This window comes from Oryx dammah, unplaced genomic scaffold (assembly GCF_014754425.2).
Source record: "Oryx dammah isolate SB20612 unplaced genomic scaffold, SCBI_Odam_1.1 HiC_scaffold_29, whole genome shotgun sequence".
Lineage (NCBI taxonomy): Eukaryota > Metazoa > Chordata > Mammalia > Artiodactyla > Bovidae > Oryx > Oryx dammah.
Window position 1 is genome coordinate 65,217,376 of NW_024070213.1, and position 16,215 is coordinate 65,233,590.

Here is a 16,215-nt window from a genome sequence, read left to right on the forward strand (position 1 = left end):
GAAATATGAGACAATCTTAGCCACGAATTTGCATATAATGTGACTACCAGATCAAAAGGAAAGAGAAAAAGAGACCACACAAAAAAAGAAATAATGGCTATAATTTATCAAATTTGCTGAAAAGCATTAATCTACATATTCAAGAAGTTCAACAAACTCTGAATAGGGTAAAGACACGGAGAAAATTCCTTCTAAGATTAGGAACAGAACACATACATGCAACTCTCAACACTTCTTTCAACATTGTCAGCTTATAGCTAATAAAAAGAAAAATCACCCAATTTTAAAACAATGAAAGATTATGAATTGAAGTTTCTCTAACTGGAAGTGCAAATGCTAATATGCACAAAATATGATTCTGAACATTTAGTCACAATGACATATCATTTTATATCCTATAGAATGGATAAAATAAAATTAAAGACATTGCAGATGTGAAGAATTGGAACCCATACACTTAGCTGTTGCTCAGAATACAACATGGTGAAGCTGAGTTCTTCAAATATGAGGTACAAAGTTTCTATAAAACCAGAAATTCTACTTCTAGCTACACATCCAAGAGAAATAAACACACACACACACACAGAAATCTCTACATGGATGATAATGGTCAAAGAGTATAAAGAGTCAAAATGTCCATCAACTAATAAGAGGATATTTGAAATATGGCATACTGGTATAATGGGCTTCCCTGGTGGCTCAGACAGTAAAGAATCTGCCTGCAATGTGGGAGGTCTGGGTTTGATCTCGGGGTTGAGAAGATAGCCTGGAGAAGGGCATGGCATCATCCATATATAGGATGAGCCCTGAGGCTTCCCAAGTGGTTCTGAGGTAAAGAATCTCCCCACCAATGCATATAATCTCTCCACCAATGCAGGAGACACAGGTTAATCCATGGGTTAGGAAGTGACATGGTAACTCACCCCAGTATTCTTGACTGGAGAATCTCATGGATAGAGGAACCTGGTGGGGTACAGTCCATGAGGTCGCAGAGTCAGACACAACTGAGCGACTAAGCACAAGCACATACTGATATAATATCACTGAGGAATAATAAAGAGAAAAGTACTAATAAATGTTATAATACAGATGATCTTCAAAAACATTATGCTAAGTAAAATAAAGGAGAAGGCAATGGCACCCCACTCCAGTACTTGCTGGAAAATCCCATGGATGGAGGATCCTGGAAGGCTGCACACCATGGGGTCACAAAATCACAAAAGACCACACATTGTATTTTTCCATTTAAATGGACTAAGCATAATAGGCAAATTTAAAGAGACCAAGAGTAGATGATTGGTGTCCAAAGCCTATGGGTGCAAGAAAGAAGAATGACTGCTAATGGGTACAGGGTTGCTTACTAGGGTGATGAAAATGTTCTAAACTTAGTTTATAATGATGGTTTCACAACACCATGAATATACTAGGATAAATAAATGTGACTAATAAAACCTAATATAAGAATAAACTGTGAGGAAATACATAAGACAGTCCTTTCTAAACTAAGAAACTTTAAAGAATATAATTTAGATATTAAATTAGGAAAGCATTATAAGTTCTGTACAGCACAGAAGAAAAGCCAAAAAGCAACACTCAGGTTATGTTTAAAATAAGAGAGAGAGAGTGAATTAATTGGCCTTAATTGTCATGACAACAATTACCTTTGGCTATGTCAGAGAAAATATTAATGTTCCTAAAATGTACTATCATATATAAGATATGACTCTCCTTCATATAATTTCATTTATTTATACAATTAAATTTAATCATTGTAACATTTCCTATATATAAAACAACATCCCACCATGGAAATATATATATATATATACATACACACCACATAAGATAAATACAATATCTTTATATACACAATTTCTTCATTTGAGTATACCCTGTAAATCACCCTCAGAAGCAGAGAACTACACTGAAGTAAAAGAAACAGACTTCCTCTAGAGTCCAAGAGGAAATGTTCTTTTTATGGAAGAATGTAAAGTGCTACAGTTCATGGGGTTGCAAAGAGTTGGACACAGCTGAGCAACTGAACTGAACTTGTAAAGTCATAGTGAGATGCCTATAGGCATGAAAGACCATGATAACCTGGGCCTAACTCAAACTAAGAAGAGTTAGTTTGAAGAAAGAAACCATCAGAGAAATTAGAAATATAAACAAGAAAGAAAAAGTGGTCCAGAAGATTACAATTTTCTCTGGGATAAATTTGCTTTCAGAAATATAAATACTTGTATGTGCAAATTTCCTTGAAAATGTTATCCAAATAACAGTAGTGACAGGCTATAATCTATTGCTCTGACATTTATTCTAACTACTCTTCACATAAGACATAGTAAAGACTTTACTCTGCTGGCATACCTTGCTAGCTTTTATGAAAATAGTGTTTCTGTTTAATGAATACGTGCAATATGTTTATACTAGAGTATACTGCACATAAACTTGGTGTATGAGAAATTTTCAGTAAGCTATTCTTTTTTTTTTTTTTTTTTTACTTTACAATACTGTATTGGTTTTGCCATACTTTGACATGAATCTGCCACGGGTGTACATGAGTTCCCAATCCTGAACCCCCCCCCACCTTCCACCCCATATCATCTCTCTGGGTCATCCCAGTGCACCAGCCCAAAGCATCCTATATCCTGTATTGAACCTAGACTGGTGATTCGTTTCTTACATGATAGTATATCATCCCACCCTCTCCCTCTCGCACAGAGTTCAAAAGTCTGTTCTATACATCTGTGTCTCTTTTGCTGTCTCGCATACAGGGTTATCATAACCATCTATCTAAATTCCATATATATGTGTTAGTAAACTGTACTGGTGTTTTTCTTTCTGGCTTACGTCACTCTGTATAATTAGCTCCAGTTTCATCTACCTCATTAGAACTGATTCAAATGTATTATTTTTAATGGCTAAGTAATAACTTATGCAGAGTGCATCATGAGAAATGCTGGACTGGAAGAAACCCAAGCTGGAATCAAGATTGCTGGGAGAAATATCAATCACCTCAGATATGCAGATGACACCACCCTTATGGCAGAAAGTGAAGAGGAACTAAAAAGCCTCTTGATGAAAGTGAAAGAGGAGAGTGAAAAAGTTGGCTTAAAGCTCAACATTCAGAAAACGAATATCATGGCATCTGGTCCCACCACTTCATGGGAAATAGATGGGGAAACAGTAGAAACAGTGTCAGACTTTATTTTGGGGGGCTCCAAAATCACTGCAGATGGTGACTGCAGCCATGAAATTAAAAGACGTTTACTCCTTGGAAGAAAAGTTATGACCAACCTAGATAGAATATTCAAAAGCAGAGACATTAATTTGCCGACTAAAGTCCATCTAGTCAAGGCTACGGTTTTTCCAGTAGTCATGTATGGATGTGAGAGTTGGACTGTGAAGAAGGCTGAGCGCTGAAGAATTGATGCTTTTGAACTGTGGTGTCGGAGAAGACTCTTGAGAGTCCCTTGGACTGCAAGGAGATCCAACCAGTCCATTCTGAAGGAGATCAACCCTGGGATTTCTTTGGAAGGAATGAGGCTGAAGCTGAAACTCCAGTACTTTGGCCACCTCATGCGAAGAGTTGACTTATTGGGAAAGACTGATGCTGGGAGGGATTGGGGGCAGGAGGAGAAGGGGACGACAGAGGATGAGATGGCTGGATGGCATCACTGACTCGATGGACGTGAGTCTGAGTGAACTCCGGGAGTTGGTGATGGACAGGGAGGCCTGGAGTGCTGTAATTCATGGGGTCGCAATGAGTTGGACAGGACTGAGTGACTGAACTGAACTGAACTGAATACTCCATTGTGTATATGTACCACAGCTTTCTTATCCATTCATCTGCTGATGGACATCTAGGTTGCTTCCATGTCCTGGCTATTATAAACAGTGCTGCGATGAACATTGGGGTACATGTGTCTCTTTCAATTCTGGTTTCCTCAGTGTGTATGCCCAGCAGTGGGATTGCTGGGTCATATGGCAGTTCTATTTCCAGTTTTTTAAGGAATCTCCACACTGTTCTCCATAGTGGCTGTACTAGTGTGCATTCCCACCAACAGTGTAAGAGGGTTCCCTTTTCTCCACATCCTCTCCAGCATTTATTGCTTGTAGACTCTTTGATAGCAGCCATTCTGACTGGTGTGAAATGATACCTCATTGTGGTCTTGATTTGCATTTCTCTGATAATGAGTGATGTTGAACATCTTTTCATGTGTTTGTTAGCCATCCGTATGTCTTCTTTGGAGAAATGTCTATTGAGTTCTTTGGCCCATTTTTTGATTGGCTCATTTTTTTTCTGGAATTGAGCTGCATAAGTTGCTTGTATATTTTTGAGATTAGTTGTTTGTCAGTTGCTTCATTTGCTATTATTTTTTCCCATTCCGAAGGCTGTCTTTTCACCTTGCTTATAGTTTCCTTTGTTATGCAGAATAAGTTTAATTAGATCCCATTTGTTTATTTTTGCTTTTATTTCCAGTATTCTGGGAGGTGGATCATAGAGGATCCTGCTGTGATTTATGTCAGAGAGTGTTTTGTCTATGTTCTTCTCTAAGAGTTTTGTAGTTTCTGGTCTTACATTTAGATCTTTAATCCATTTTGAGTTTATTTTTGTGTATGGTGTTAGAAAGTGATCTAGTTTCATTCTTTTACAAGTGGTTGACCAGTTTTCCCAGCACCACTTGTTAAAGAGATTGTCTTTACTCCATTGTATATTCTTGCCTCCTTTGTCGAAGATAAGGTGTCCATAGGTGTGTGGATTTATCTCTAGACTTTCTGTTTTGTTCCATTGATCTATATTTCTGTCTTTGTGCAAGTACCATACTGTCTTGATGACTGTGGCTTTGTAGTAGAGCCTGAAGTCAGGCAGGTTGATTCCTCCAGTTCCATTCTTCTTTCTCAAGATTGCTTTGGCTATTCGAGGTTTTTTGTGTTTCCATACAAATCTTGAAATTATTTGTTCTAGCTCTGTGAAAAATACCGCTGGTAGCTTGTTAGGGATTGCACTGAATCTGTAGATGGCTTTGGGTAGTATACTCTTTTTCACTATAGTGATTCTTCCAATCCATGAACATGGTATATTTCTCTATTAGTGTCCTCTTTGATTTCTTTCATCAGTGTGTTATAGTTTTCTATATATAGGTCTTTAGTTTCTTTAGGTAGATATATTCCTAAGTATTTTATTCTTTTTGTTGCAATGGTGAATGGAATTGTTTCCTTAATTTCTTTTTCTACTTTCTCATTATTAGTGTATAGGAATGCAAGGGATTTCTGTGTGTTTGTTTTATATCCTGCAACTTTACTATATTCATTGATTAGCTCTAGTAATTTTCTGGTGGAGTCTTTAGGGTTTTCTATGTAGAGGATCTGTCATCTGCAAACAGTGAGAGTTTTACTTCTTCTTTTCCAATTTGGATTCCTTTTATTTCTTTTTCTGCTCTGATTGCTGTGGTCCAAACTTCCAGAACTATGTTGAATAGTAGCGGTGAAAGTGGGCACCCTTGTCTTGTTCCTGACTTTAGGGTAAATGCTTTCAATTTTTCACCATTGAGTAAGCTATTCTTTAATGGACTTAATTTCTTTCTATTTGGATTTTCAGTTTATTTCTTTAACCTTCTATTTTTAGAGAAGATATGCCATGAAGTTACTCATATACAGCAATACTCCAATCCAAATTTATTAGAAAATGGATTACTTCAGACAGAAGATTCATCATTCATTCATTGCTTTATTTAAAACACATAGGTTGTTTTAATTTAATTGGTATTGTGAACTTCTTATACATGATCAGATCCTGCAATGATTTATTTATTACTCTCACTAAAAAGAGACTGATATCATGTTTTAGTAACAGAGGAGATCAATGTTTGGAGTAGACCTGATCAATTTATAAAATCATGAACCTGAATTTGATTTAGTTTCTGTTTATGATTTTGTTGTTAAGGTTAAACACCATTAGTTAGCCTAGGAAACTTTGTCTTATTTAAAGCATTATTATTTTGCAGTTTTTAGAGTTTATAGTTTCTGCTAGGAATAATAAAAAAAATTATGAAAATTTCTGCTTAAACTATCATTGGCTCTTACCTACTAAGAACTGTAATGGGGGAAAAAGTCTAATCAATAGACAAATGCATAGAATTAAACAACAGGCAGATACCCAGGGCCTTAATAAAAATCCAAATTTATTTTCCCTAGTTTGACTTACAGATAAAACTGGCTTTTATCTGAAATGTTAGAGTTAGTAGTATCAAATTTCTAATATAATCAACTAGTTAACAATGTAGGGATTATTATGATTAGTCATAATAGTCATTTTAATTCAGATATTCATGTATTAGAAAGGCAAGCTTATTTTTGTATATTTTATGAGTCTTTTTAATGACTTTTTTCCTCCTCTGTAAAGTATGGACATTGCATATTTGTCTTCATATGTATAACAAAATCTTGAGAACAGAAGAATAATTATTTTCTTATTTAATCCACTTTGAGATATCACAGGCAAATTCTTCAGTGATTTAGCTAACAACAGAGATAACAGTATTTAAAATGTTCAAATAAAAGTTTTCAGGTGGGTGGCAAGAAATATACTTTAAGTTTCAAAACAAATATGATTTGAAAAGGCAGGTTTAATGGAATAGATACAGGATATTCAACAAGTTATATTAAGGAATTTCAGCAAGTGAGAAGTCTAAAAATGTTTACTGTATTTTAAAGAAGCCTCAGGAAGAAATCAAGATTATTATAATCCATGTATGTCCCCAAGGTACCCCAGCTAATCAGAGTACAAAAGCCAGGAACATGGAACCAAGGGATTAAGAAAGAAAGGCAAGTATAGGAGTGGGAATGGTAAGAGAGTTTAAGAGATCCTGAGTGTTGTTGAGAATAGAAACATACAAGCCACAGTGAAACTCTCTGACAGTAGGACTGAAAATTCGAGTTATGGTATAAGAAGTAGCTGTGGAACTAGCCATCTGTAACCCATATTTAATATTCTATGGCTTAGTTTCTTCTGTTTTCTCACTTATAAAATGGAAACGATTGTAACACCTACTTCACAAGGTAGTTGTAAAAACTGAGTGAGAACTGAATATGAGTAAAACTTTTACATTAGTGTCTGAAATACAGTATTTATGTTCCCAATAAATGTTGTTTATGTTTTTATAATCATTTTATTATTAAAATAATAACTTAGGAAACAACCTTAGAATGTATTACAGTACACACTTAAAGCAATATAAATTGAAATCAACATATGAGCCCTAAACAATAGAAAATAGTTTAAAAAATCACATACTCAAAAGTACTCTGTGAAGTCTTTTACAGTGGCATTGGAGACTAATGTTGCACCTTTTAAGAAATAAAACCAGTATATCCTCCATTGATGAAACAGAAGACTGTTCAGCTAAGCATCTGATACAGTATTTTAATAAACAAATGCCAGCCAAATCATCCCACTAAAGATTTTTTCGGGGGGAAAAATGACTGTATTTTAGAAGAAAAAAAGGTGGGGGGTGGAGGAGGGGGATTTGACCTCGTAGTGGATATTTATCATACCAATGTGGACTTCCCTGGTGTCTCAGATGGTAAAGAGTCTGCCTACAAAGAGGGAGACCTGGGTTCAATCCCTGAGTTGGGAAGATCTAGAGAAGGAAATGGCAACCCACTCCAGTATTCTTGCCTGGAAAATCCCATGGATGGAGGAGCCTGATAGGTTACAGTCCGTGGGGTCTCAAAGAGTCAGACACGACTGAGCAACTCATTATTATTAATCATACCAAAGGGTACTGTCTCTATATGGTACTTTATTTTTAACAACTAGAGAAGACTCATATTCTGTGATAAGTAGTGGAGCTAGTTAAAAACAAAACAAAATAGGAGATTAAAAAGTGAAACATTTATTGTCATTATTCCTAAGGGTGAAGTGAAGTCACTCAGTTGTGTCACTTTGCAACACCATGGACTATACAGTCCATGGAATTTCCAAGCCAGAATACTGGAGTGGGTATCCTTTCCCCTTCTCCAGGGGATCTTCCCAACCAAGGGGTCGAACCCAGGTCTCTCCCATTGTGGGAAGATTCTTTATCAGCTGAGCCACAAGGGAAGCCCAAGAATACTGAAGTGGGTAGCCTGTATCTTCTCCAGCTGATTTTCCCAATCCAGGAATCAACCCAGGGTCTCCTGAATTGCAGGTGGATTTTTTACCAACTGAGCTATCAAGGAAGCCCTGATTCCTAAAGGTATGACCTCATTAAGTGTTGTATTTTATTATAAACACATGCTATAAACAATATTTGTAAGAAAATTTAGTTATTGGCTATTATGTGAACAACATGGGAAGAAGGAAAACCAAAAACACACAAAACAAACAAACAAAAAAATAACCCACTATATTAATGCATCAGTTCAGTTGAGTCGCTCAGTCATGTCCGATTCTTTGCAATCCCATGGACTGCAGCACGCCAGACTTCCCTGTCCATTATCAACTCCCAGAGTTTACTCAAATTCATGTCCATTGAGTCAGTGATGCCATCCAACCATCTCATCCTCTGTCATCCCCTTCTCCTCCCACCTTCAATCTTTCCCCAAATTAGGGTCTTTCCAATGATTCAGTTCTTCACAACAGGTGGCCAAAGTATTGAAATTTCAGCTTCAGCATCAGTCCTTCCAATGAATATTCAGGACTGATTTCCTTTAGGATAGACTGTATATTAACATATAGCAGTCCATTATCTATGTAGTCCTCTGTCTCAAAGATTCTCTTTTCTCCAGCCTATCATATCCAATTAGAGCCACAGGGCTCTAATGAACTAACAATGCTGCCTGCAGTCATGCATAAAACTAAAGTAAGTTTAGCCTCAGAATCTCTGACTAGAATGACTCAGCTAAACCTTAGGCAATATGTTAAGATCCAGGAAGTCAATGCTACTCTGGGAAGACAAAAAATGACAGAAGTTACATTTTCTGCTCGCTGCCGAGATTTGAGTTGAGAGTCAGAATTATTTTTAATTTAACATATCTTCTAATTGAGTATTCTTCTTGTCCCTAAATTTATGTACTGAATACCTTGCTCATCAGAATTTATTGGGTCAGACAGGAAGGATGAATTGTGCAACAAATGCCTTGACTGAAACTTCATTCTGAAGTCTTTGAAAACCCCATGCCTCTGGAAATGTGTGAAGCAAATAGAGCTTGTCCCCAAAATTAATGAATAAGCAAACAAATAAGAAGGCAAGCAAATCAACAGGAATATGACATAATTGTGAAGGGCTTGTGTCTTACTAAGATCATGGCATCTGGTCCCTATGATCATGGCATCCAATCCCATCACTTCATGGCAAATAGATGGGGATACAGTGGAAACAGTGAAAGACTTTATTTTTATGGGCTCCAAAATCACTGCAGATGGTGACTGCAGCGTGGAATTAAAAGATGTTTACTCCTTGGAAGAAAAGCTATGACCAACATAGATAGCATGCTGAAAAGCAGAGACATTACTTTACCAACAAAGATCCATCTAAGTCAAAGCTATAGTTTTTCCAGTAGTCATATATGGATGTGAGAGTTGGACTATAAAGAAAGCTGAGCACCAAAGAATTGATGTTTTGAACTGTGGTGTTGGAGAAGACTCTTGAGAATCCCTTGGACTGCAAGGAGATCCAACCAGTGCATCCTAAAGGAAATCAGTCCTGAATATTCATTGGAAGGACTGATGCTGAAGCTGAAACTGCAATACTTTGGCCACCTGATGTGAAGAACTGACTCATTGGAAAAGACCCTGAGGCTGGGAAAGATTGAAGAGGGGAGGAGGAGGGGATGATGGAGGATGAGATGGTTGGATGGCATCACCAATGCGAGTTTGTGCAGGCTCCCAGAGTTAGTGATGAACAGGGAAGCCTGGTTGCTGAAGTCCATGGGGTCGCAAAGAGTTGGACATGACTGAGAGACTGAACTGAACTGAACTATATCTTACAGTGCATTCCAATGGGGGACAATACTGGCATCTTCTTCATTATGTAAGGCCATTTAGAACATTACAGGAACTGTGTGATCTCTCCTGCCCCCATCTTGTCACAAGCCAGTAGCTCCTGATCCCTACTCAGTTATCAGCAGAGTCCAACAAGCACCTCCTTATTTACTGAAGTCACAGGGTAGATGGGGCTTAAAAAGCCAGACCAAGAATTTCTGTATCTCTTGATGACGTGAAAAGTAGAAATGCAGCTCTTTCTTCCAATAATTTTTTTTTTTAAGAACTGATTTAGACTTTATTGATCCTGCAAGGTGTTGTTTGCTTTTATGGAGATAGATTCTTTGTCTTTGTTTTGTTTTGTTTTGTTTTTGTTTTTTTTGAGTTTGGTGTTTTTGTTTGAGCTATTTCTCACAGGAGGTGAGAACCCAAATGAGACATGGAAGTGTGTAAGGACCTCTATACGTTAAAGATCCTTTAAATAGAATATAGAGGTTTCTGACTTAAAATATCAATAGATGTTTAATATACATGATCCAGACTCCCTTCCATAATACCACAGACCTCAATCTGCAAATATAAAAATAATAAGAGCTACATTTACATCACATGTTCAATTATTCAAACACAGGTTGTATGGCATCAGCAAACTCTGGGAGACAGTGAAAAACAGGGAAACTGGCATGCTGCAGTCCATGGGGTTGCAGAGCTGGATATAATTGAACCACTGAACAATGACAACATTCAAACACATCATGAACAAGCAGAAAAAAATTTTAACTAAAGGAACTAAAAAAGAATTCAAACAGCAAAAATGTGTTACTTTATTTTCAACTGCAGGGTAGAAAATTGAAAAAAAAAAATTCTGTTTCATTTTGGGTTAATAGAACCTAAAGCACCTTGAGACCAGATGAGTAGCAACCCAATCTGGCTTCTGAAATTAGAGAAAACCATTTTTGTATACTTCTGTTGACTGTGTAGAGATAAGAATCAGACAGAGCAGGGCACACACACACTCTTACATGGATCTGGAGGTGGATAGGTAAGAAAGACCATCTTCTACAGAAATAACTAAGTAAGACTGTAATACAGGGGTCAGTGGGCAGACTGAGATTATGAAATCAAGCAGCCAGAAACTCAGAGTATCAATACTTGGAGCATTAAAACAAATGACGCCTCACCTATACTTACTGGCTAATTATATAAAAATTTGGAATGGGAAAGGCTAAAGAAAATTGAATAAGGGTGTAACACCTCAAACAGGATAAGGTCAGATACAAGATGAGATGGAGACGTCAGGCAAGAAAAATCAATAGATCCAAATAGGAGAAACTAATGATACAGACTCAGGGGAAACCGTGGCCAAAGAGGAATTGGAAGTTGATACATATAGTTATTATTTGTCAAAAGAAACATTTAATAGGAAGCTAACCTATGATGTAATAAGCTTAATCCATGGATTAAAATTTGATTATTAACTGAAAATTTTAAGTCATCTCTGAATATATTTTATTACACATAATTATGGTCTCAGACTGTATATAAAATGCATATTCTCTAGATATATTAAAGGACATACACACAGTATAGAATAAAACATGCAGTATAGAATTGAACATGCAGTAAACATATATAGTAAGTTCAATTTTATTAATAAACTAAAATACACTCAAACACACAGAAAGGAAAGAGTATAGTGAATTATAAGTCTATATTATGTCACTTGCTCATTTAAAAATATGCATTGTGGGATATTTCTATATTGTACAAAATTATGATTTAAAAGTTTTTGTTTCAAGTTAAATCTATCTTACATTCTCTATTCCTAATGAAGTGAAAGTGAAAAGTGAAAGTGAAAGTCGCTCAGTCATGCCTGACTCTTCAAGAATCCATGGTCTGTAAAGTCCATGGAAATCTTCAGGCCAGAATACTGGAGTGGGCAGCCTTTCCCTTCTCTTGGGGATCTTCCCAAGCCAGATATCGAACACAGGTCTTCTGCACTGTGGCTGAACCACAAGGGAAACCCAAGAATAATGGAGTGCGTAGCCTATCCCTTCTCCAGCAGATCTTCCTGATCCAGGAATCAAACTGGGGTCTCCTGCATTGCAGGCATATTCTTTACCAACTGAGCTATGAGGGAAACTCTATAGATCTAATTTCACTTTATAATCCATTTTTAAATGAGCAAATAGAAGTATGCATGTGCCTTTGGTCTAGAAATCATTTAAAGTATTATTTTTTAAGCCTATACCCAATGACTGCTATTGTTTTGTCTGAAAAATTAGCCATCATTCAGCCTATCGAGATTAATCAAAGACATTGCAAAAGAAAGGTATAAGGGTTTGCTAAATTACTTAATAGAAATTCTCTGCTTGCTTTGTGTGTCTACCATTTTAGCTAACATATCAGAATATTCAAGGACAACCTATATTTCATAAGGAAAAAAAAAATTAGCCAGGTATATGTCTCCCTATCCCTTGGACTGCAAGGAGATCCAACCAGTCCATTTTAAAGGAGATCAGTCCTGGGTGTTCTTTGGAAGGACTGATGCTAAAGCTGAAACTCCAGTACTTTGGCCACCTCATGCAAAGAGTTGACTCATTGGAAAAGACTCTGATGCTAGGAGGGATTGGGGGCAGGAGGATAAGGGACGACAGAGGATGAGATGGCTGGATGGCATCACCAACTCGATGGATATGAATGTGGGTGAACTCTGGGAGTTGGTGATGGACAGGGAGGCCTGGCATGCTGCAATTAATTCATGGGGTCACAAAGAGTCAGACACGACTGAGCGACTGAACTGAACTGACTGCTTTTCCACTTTAACATGAATTATGTTAAAGCTTGTACAAGTCGTAAAAGCACAGAAATTCATAAAAATTCAGGGAAAAGATACTGGAATGTATCTTTCTTCAAGATCATATGACTACATTCAACTACATTTTGATCTGATACTCACATATAGAGAAAGTTACCCTCTCTTTGGTTAACAGTAACGTTGTTTTACTTTACTGTGAATATTAATTCATTTGTGTGACCCATCTAAAGACATATGTTGAAATCTATTTTCAATGATCTATTTGGTTTTCACTCTAAGAATGAAACTCTAGTAGAGTTCAACATACTGAATTCCAATTGTACAAGAAGAAATGCAGAAAAGTTGTTTAGCTGTGGCATGTGTGAAAATAAAAGAAAAAACTATCTCTATTGGGACTTTAGGCAACAGTTAATTCAGTGATTAGACATGGTGATATATTCCTCTCAAAACAACTAATGTTGCTGCAGACTGCAATAAGAAAATTACAAGTTTTAGAATAGGAGAGGTGATCAACTAACCCATTCTATTTATTATTTCCTCATATGTGAGCAATTTAAATGCATGACCTTATATCTTAGCAAACTAGGACATAAATACACTTTTATGTTGTGACAGCATGGCCATTCTAGGAATGGCCTCATGAAACTGTTAAAGCTGTAGTTCAATTTCATCTGGAAAAACCATTAAACTGTTAACTCTTCATGGACACAGAACATATAATATTTATATTTTTGTGTTGTACTGGTATAATATGGTTAATACATAGTATGTGTCTAATAAGTCTTTACTTAAATGCTATAATTAATTCACTTAAAATATGAAACAGTGAATATTAAGTACACTAAAGTCCCAAATATCAAATTCACAGCTATGTTTTGTATCTTATTCAATTAGGTTACAAATTTAATATTTGTATTTAATTTTTCAGACATATTTCTCCAAAGGACACTTCTTGGAAATGATTTTAAATATTAAATGATAAAACAACTTCCCTGGTGGCGCAGACGATTAAGTGTCTGTCTATAATGTGGGAGACCCGGGTTCAAACCCTGGGTCAGGAAGATCCCCTGGAGAAGGAAATGGCTTCTAGCAACAGCCTAGTGAAACTGTTAAAGCTATAGTTCAATTTCATCTGGAAAAACCATTAAACTGTTAACTCTTCACGGGCACAGAACATATAATATTTATATTTTTGTGTTGTACTGGTATAATGTGGTCTAATACATAGTATGTGTCTTGTAAGTCTTTACTTAAATGCTATAATTAATTCACTTAATATATGAAACAGTGAATATTAAGTACACTAAAGTCCCAAATGTCAAATTCACAGCTATGTTTTCTATCTTATTAAATTAGGTTACAAATTTAATATTTGTATTTAATTTTGCAGACATATTTCTCCAAAGGACTCCCTTCTTGGAAATGATTTTAAATATTAAATGATAAAACAGTTAATATAAGTGGACATTGGTTCAGTTCAGTTCAGTTCAGTCACTCAGTCGTGTCCGACTCTTTGCAACCCCATGAATCGCAGCACGCCAGGCCTCCCAGTCCATCACCAACTCCCAGAGTTCACTCAGACTTGCCTCCATCGAGTCATTGATGCCATCCAGCCATCTCATCCTCTGTCATCCCCTTCTCCTCCTGTGCCCTCCCAGCATCAGTCTTTTCCAGTGAGTCAATTCTTTGCATGAGGTGGCCAAAGTACTGGAGTTTCAGCTTACTGAACTTAAAAGTGCTCCAGATCAAGGGCATATCTTTAATGCCTTGAACATTGAAGTCTACCCTTGAGGACATCCAAACAGACTTCTGAAAAAAGTTAGGCACTTTCTACAGACAACCCCACTATCCACAGCTGGATTGAATAAAATGGAAACTACAGCAAGTAATTCTTGATAACACTCTGTGGAGGTAACTATCACTATTCTCATTTTTCTAGACAAGGAAGAGTATTTCAAGGTACACATCCAATAAGTGGCAGTCCAGGATACTAAACTTGGGGCATCTGATTCACTCAAGTGTTCTCAAAAGTCTATTGGATGGTCCACAAGAAGGGATCGACACTGAGCCAATAGTGGGCATAAGATTACTTTTCTCACAACAGATAGTAAACAAACACACTGGTTCTTAAACTACACTGTTACCACGCCTTCCACCACTATCCACTGGGATCTTGTTCTTATAACTCATTTAGATGATAGGTTACATTATTTATCTGAGGTTTTCCTTACTTCCTAAGATAGGCCTATATCACTATAAACTTCCCTCTTAGACTCGCTTTTGCGGCATCCCATAGATTTTGAAAAGTTTGTTTTTATTTTTGCTTGTCTCAAAGTATTTTCTGATTTTCTCTTTGATTTCTTCATTGATCCAAGGGTTTTCTAAGGGTATTTCAGGACAATATAAACATATAATAATGAAAATGATGGGGGAATTTTTTAAGTTTAATCCCAATAATGGAGGAGGAAAAGGTAACCCACTTTAGTATTCTTGCCTGGAAAAATCCAATGGACAGAGGAGCTTGCCAGTCTACAGTCCATGGGGTTGCAAAAGAGTTGGGCATGACTGGACAACTGAGCATGCATGAACACAATAATGGAATAGTGTTTCAAGGCATTCTGAAAGAGAGACATGATCAGTCAACTGATCTTTGAAAAACTTTACAAGGCATTTAGTGCAAGAGAGAGGACCTTTTCAATGAACACTGTTAACGGTAATAGTATATTTATTTGTGGAAGAAAAAAGTTGAACATTCATTTCATATGATATACAAAAATTAACTCAAAATGGTTCATACACCAAAACAAAGAATTTAAATCAAAAGTAAATTTGTCAAAGTAAATATATGAATATATGTGCCATCGAATATTTCTCTTTAAATTCAACTTTAGCTGGGTATCCTCAATACTTGCTAAATCTGGCAACCCTAATTTGATGGTTCTGAGTTATATATACATATACATGTATTTTGTTTTCCTTGAAGAGAGCAGTATTTTTAAATAATACAAAACTTCTTCCTATCGTAAGGAAGAAGGTATTTTTAACTAATTTTGTCACTATGGAAATAAAGATTTGTAGAGATTAACGATGGAAAAGGAAATGGCAACCCACCCCAGTGCTCTTGCCTAGAGAATCCCAGGGACAGGGGTGCCTGGTGGGCTGCCGTCTCTGGGGTTACACAGAGTCGGATACGACTGAAATGACTTAGCAGCAGAGATTAAGGAACTTGCTTATCAGTATATCCATTTATGTAGTAAAGACAGTTCAGTTCAGTTCAGTCTCTCAGTTGTGTCCAACTCTTTGCGACCCCATGAATCACAGCATGTCAGGCCTCCTTGTCCATCACCAACTCCCAGAGTTCACTCAAACTCATGTCCATGAAAATGTCCATGAGTCAGTGATGCCATTCAGCCATCTCATCCTCTGTCGT